Source organism: Pelmatolapia mariae, linkage group LG6, assembly GCF_036321145.2.
Source record: "Pelmatolapia mariae isolate MD_Pm_ZW linkage group LG6, Pm_UMD_F_2, whole genome shotgun sequence".
Classification (NCBI taxonomy): Eukaryota; Metazoa; Chordata; class Actinopteri; order Cichliformes; family Cichlidae; genus Pelmatolapia; species Pelmatolapia mariae.
In genome coordinates, this window is record NC_086232.1 from 35,659,593 (window position 1) to 35,665,826 (window position 6,234).

Below are 6,234 nucleotides of genomic sequence, written 5' to 3' on the forward strand. Positions count from 1 at the left end.
TCAGATGTACCTCTCAGTGTGTTAGTGCCATCACTGACTGTTTTTCTCTGCGAGGGTCGAAAATTTGCCATACCATATGACATGCTATGGCATATTTGGGAATCATACAGTATGTTGAGAGATGGGGAGCACTGCTTTTCTCTCGCTCATCTCTTCCCTCTGCCTTGAGGCTGGCTGATCCATCTGTCAGCCCCTGCAGAAAGGCCCTGCAACCCCCAGCTGAGGCAGAATGGATACACAATGTCAAATGCCTGTTTTGATATCACAGATGAGAGAAGAGGGGTGGACCGTGCCAATGTTGGAAACATCATCATATCACTGTAGGATTGGTAGAATACTCACAGCACTTTAAAAAACGCCTTCTTTACTCAAAAAAGCGGAAGGAAAAGTGAGGCAAACTGTGATGGAAGGTCAGGCTTTGGCGTTGTTGATTTGCTGCTGAATGGACAGAAGCGTTTCGGTCTTGCAGAGAGGCACAAGTAGGGGCAGCATGGCTGTTCATATGTAATGTCACTTTCAAACAAAGGGCTCCTTGTCACCGAGACTACAGTATATTTCTGTGGATAATGCCAAAGCATTGTGCACATGTGAAAACACACACTTACACGCAGGCTCGCTCCGCCTCGGGCTGGCAGAAGCTATAAATCAAACAAATAGCATCACAGCCTGGCGAAGAAAGCATTCCAACAGATAAAATGCTCTCCTACACAACAAAGCCACACTCACTGCGTAATTAATTGCAACAAATTACCTCTTCCTCTCCCTGTCGGCCCCCACCTCACTTTTTTTACGGCACTGACAAGAGCGCACGCTCCTGCGCACGTGTGTGTGCAGATGTGTATGCGCACGCAGCGCACAATGCACTGCGCACTATGGCACCGGTACGTAGACTCGCACACAAGCGCACACACGTACACACTCGGCCTGCACCCTTCATAAGTGCTTTAATGTGGCTTATTGCAGTGTGCGGTCCCCTTAGCCGTGGAAATATTCGCTTGACGGATGTGCTTTGTCGCCGGCGCTCCCCGGCGGAGGGCGGCTGTCAGGGAGGAGATGATAACATTAACAGGGAGGCAAGGCGATGACAAATGCCTGTTATCAGCGAACGAGGCCGGTGACAAATCGAACGGCAGCGCCCAAGCAGCCCCGGCGCGGCGTAATAAAAAAGAAGATGGATGGCACACCCAGGCAGGGCCCGCGTTAATGCGATTTCCACTGCTCTCCCTGACTCCCAATTAAGGCTGGGGGTGGTGGTGGTGGTGGTAGAGCGCGGGAGAGAGGAGACAGAGACTGTGCGCCTCGTGAGTGTGAGGAAGGAGGGAAGCTAAAGATGGGAGGAGGGAAGACTGCAATGGAGATGAGAAGAAGTTAAAAAAAACAGTGGGGATGGGTAGAACTGACAGGAAGGAGAAATTCTGTAGATGCGGTGGCATATAAAGAGGATAGCTGTCACTAAGGATGGGGTGAGGGACAGGAACAAAGTGGAAGAATAACAACACAACATGCAGCATTAATTGCCTGCAGACCCCATCTGCTCCCTCTCATCTTCTTCTCCTCGGTTTTACTCACATCTCAATCAGGGCCGTGTCTCACAGGTACAGCGTTGTTTTGTGTCTTTGCGGCCAGGTGGAACATCATTAGAGTTTTTCTAACAGCGACAGTAATGAACATAACCCGACACAGCATTAGAATAAAAAATAACTGGATAAATTCTCGCTTTAACCTCCTATCAGGGGCACCGCATGCTCCCGTGGTTTCCTGTTGGCCCAGGATTCAAGGGCTGCACCCTAAATCAGTGCTTATAAAAACAGAACTGACAGACAGCCCATGGCGTATAAGCAGACAGAGCTATACAGATGAGCTACGACTCTGTCCAGGATGACTGTTCCAACTCATCCTGTCCAAGGACCCAGATGTTATCTCTTTACTAAAAGGATCAGCTCAGGATATTGAGAAATTGCTTCAGGATAAGGGGGCATCTGTGCCCGAATACCCAAGGGCTGCTGTTTTGTCACTCTGACAGTGTTTTATAAAAGGCTGAGGAAGCTCAGAAGGCTGCAGAAACAAGCCTCATATATCTCCCGCTATTACACCCAGGCTAGAAAGAGAGGGCTGAAATGACAATGAAATATAGCCTTGGCTCAAAGGGAGAAAAAGAACAGGGTCTAAAGAGGGACAGCTGAGTCTCCCCAGGAGCCTGAAAGGGGCTGTGCTCCAAATCAGAGACAGATGCACAGCAGCCAGACACCAACCCTGTGCTATACTGCAAGTGCACAGAGGTGAAAAGGAGACGATATGTGGTTCAGAGAGGGAAGTCCTCAGAGAGAGCAGCCTCTCGGTGCCTTTGCTGATATTAGTCTGAAAGAACAAGGAAGGAAATTAGAGCCCTGCAGGAGGAAGAGAGAGGGAGAGGTGTGCTGGGGAGCTAAAAGTCCAAACTCGGCAAGGACCCTTGCATCATTAAGTTGTCAAGTGGATGGGAGGCCCCGAAATATGACTTGGAGTTATTGCTGGGGCCGGGCCTGATGATATAAGAATTACAGTACATGGATCATGGCCGGATCGATAGGTAGACAAAGTCATTATAGAGGGGCTAGAGTTCAATGCCTCCCTGGGGCTGCAAGCTGGGACATATTTATCACTATGGCAATGTGTAGCACACACAACACACAGGTGGGTAGCTGTGTAGTTATATTTTGCTTGTTGCTCTTATTTCCAAGGCTATCTGTTCCAGCTGTATTGATTGTTTAAGTTTTATGTGGGTGCAGGCATCTCTGCATGAGTTTCTCGACCTGGTATCTGTCTACGTTTGTCAACCTATTTGCTTCCTGTGAGGAGTACCGATGCATGTGTGTTTACAGGTAAGCTAGATGTCTTGGTGCTTGCACATCACTCAGCGGTGAGCATTTGTCCTTCCTCGCTCTCTGTCTTTGCAGCCACAGGGTTGCAGAGGGATAGGGAGCACGGGCAGGCCAGCATCGATCCTCGCTTTGCCGAGAGAAATTAGGCATGAAATTAAAGCTCCCATCAAAGGCCAGAGCTGGCATTGTCACCTGATCCAGCACTATTTATACTCCCAGGAGATTTTGATGATGTCTCTATCACACTGATGATAACAGGACAGAGAGTAGAGAGAGAGAGAGAGAAAGAAAGAGAGGTGGAGCCACAGATAGAGAGTTTCTCCCCTCCATCCACGGTGCCACTGACCCGCCATCATTTATACTGCCAGCGCTCAAGTGCAAGGTTAGCACCAACCTGAGCCTCCATAAATCACTGCTCTGCTGGACGGAGAGAGGCCGGGGTCAACGCCTCTCACAGCCAACCTTTGCAGATGACAGAGTATTTATAGATCAGGAAGGAGAAAGGCAGGGAGGAAAGAAGAGGCAGGATGTGTGTCTAAGTGGCATATGAGGAAGTGTGTGCACACAAATTCAGATGTGATAGTAATTATACATCTGATATGAGTAAACTCTTGCTGTTCTCTTGAGAACAGAGCCATGTAGTCATGGAGTTGTGACAAACGCAGGAGACTGTAGGGGGAGCCCATTAACCACAAATCAGACCCCATGTGTCGACTTTTCAGCTTCCTTTATAAAACACATACTTCAACTTTAATTAAATAAAAACATAAAGCTTTTATTCCATCTACCATAAAATACCAAAATATGGGGGGGGGGGGGGGAGAAAGAGCCTACATACAAGTCACTGACACATAGATGACTCTATCTGTAATACATAATTTTAAAGTCACATATTTCCCAGTCAGACTCTGCTGAGCGGAGTCTCTGCCAAGTGCAGTGTTTTGACAACGGTACAGCAGGTCCAGCATGGTGCTCTAATGACCAGTGGCCAAAGGTTGTCCTGGCTAAACACTGGTTATGGTCAGCCACAAGATGACTGGGTGTCCCAGTGTCGAACTCATTTCTGCTGCTGCAGGGTTTCATGCATGGCGTCCATCTCTCCAGCAAAAATAAACCTTGGCACAATGCCAGATTTTGAAGAAAGAAAAACGTTTTTCAGCATCAACCAATCCTGTCGCTGCCCTGATGATTTAAGTGTTTACTTTTAATTCTGGAAACTACTGAATCCCTGAAAACCCATAATACAAAATTCAAATGTTGTGTGTGTACGTGTGAACAGTCGTAGTTTGAAGGTCAAAGCAAAACGCATGTGATTGGTTCAACTCCAAATGGGCTGGAAAATTTGCAAAGACGTGCATGAGTAACTTTGCCTTTGGCTAGCATCTGCTGCTTTTCAGTCATTAACAATATGATGCTGTGTTTGTGCATACAAGTGGACAGCAAGCACACGACATTTTCAAACCATGAACCAAGCCTGTATATGATGTCTTTGATGTTCGAGTTTCACCTCCATGGTGTGACAAATAGTAATTAAAGCAATTAAAGTTATCTCCTGATACAAAATTAATAATTTCCATCTAAATTTCTGTTTGATAAACTTCGGTCCTAGTAACCGTACCGGGTTAGGGTTAGGTAAATTTTGGTACCTGAATTATTGATTTGATTAGTAGACAAGCATAACATTTTGCAACAATAATTTTATTAATTAAAAAAGCTGAATATATTTTGTTTTACCTTGTTTTGTTTTGCTTTTGCCTTTCTTTTTTCTTTTTTGTGGAGCAAATGTATACAAGCACTGAGGGGAAGTGCGGGTGAAGAGGAAAATTTTGAATCAATAAAGTTTCAAGCACGGGGTAGGGATTAATAAATATATACATACTTCTTCCTACCACACATTCATATGTACGTGTACATGTATATGCAGGTATCTGTATATATGTGTGTATTATTGGTGTGCTTTATATGTCTGAAATAAAAGGTTATCATCATCATCAAAAAAGTTGAAGTTTTATATAAATATGAAGTTTTTGTATATTAAAATTTTAGCATTTACTTTTAATGATGTTTTGGACTAGTTACCTTAGCAACATATCTTTCTTAATGAATTAGGAGACTCAAGAAGCCCATAGTGTCCTTTTACGACTAGAAGTCAAACTAGCGGTCAGAATAAGCTTTTAAAAATAGCAGTCGTTTTCTTTCTAATGTTCCACCACTTTCCCTGGATAAAGTTTAATTTTCTAGATGTTGTAATCTTATATGTCAGAAACAGGACTCATGTCAGTTGTATAGTTTGGATGATAAGGTAATTTCACTGAGAAAACTCATGTGGCGAGGATAAGCGGTAAGTTCATCTGTGGCAGGTTGTCTGTGCATTAGCTTTGTTATTGTACTGAATTGACTTTCACAATCACGAGACATCCCTCTACCCCCTCCCACCCATCTCCCGTTACAGTCTCCCCACCAGAGCAGCCCCTCCTCGGGACATGAAGGTCAGCGTGGCAGATAGGAGGGGTGTTTGATCGATAAGCACCACCCTCCCCTCGGCTCACTGACAGCTCCTGTCAAGTATCCAGCAGGACTCCTATCAAATGGATCAACCCTTAAACCCCAACCCACCACCAAGACCTCCCGAGTCCTCACTTTAAAAGAGAACTGTCACTAACTGCAACTGTCACATACCAGTCAGGTGTTTTCAACGCACTGATAATGTGCCAGGGAATGTCACCAGGGCTGAAAGTGTTTGTGTGTCGGAAGGAGAGCTGTTGAAAGTTTGCTGGTATTGTGTGAGATGTCTGTTTGTGTGTGTTTGCCCTCTGTGACCCAGCTTGCTCCTTATCATTTCAGATCGAGCAACAAAAATATCGGATTCAGCTGCAAGCCTTGATTGATTTTACAGTCAACCAAATCACAATGGAATAAAATAATAACATGACTTATGAGGCTGGAAAACTATACTCCCTCCCCCCTTTTTTAAAGGACTGAAAGAGATCTGGTGCTTACTGTGTGTCACCAAAGGAGAGTTGCTCCTCAGTGACCCACATCACAGATGTTAGTGGTGGAAGAGACCTTTGTGTGAAGTCTGAGAAAACTGTGTTTGTGTGTCCTACACCCACCATAAGGCCTGCATTCTTTGGTGCTTAACACATTGACGACTATGTCCTTAAACTGCGATGCAGTTAAGCGGGCTGTAGGTTCACAGTGTATGTGTGTTTGTGTTTCTTAGAGGTGGGGGTTGGGGGGGTTTAGGGTGACAAGGAGATAGTGTCGCTGATTGACACGTGAAGAGCAACTAAAAAAAATGCTCCCCTTTGGAATGCAACAATCTCCCAGCGTTCCATGTTGCTCTGTGTCCAACAGTGAATTGTTAAAAGCA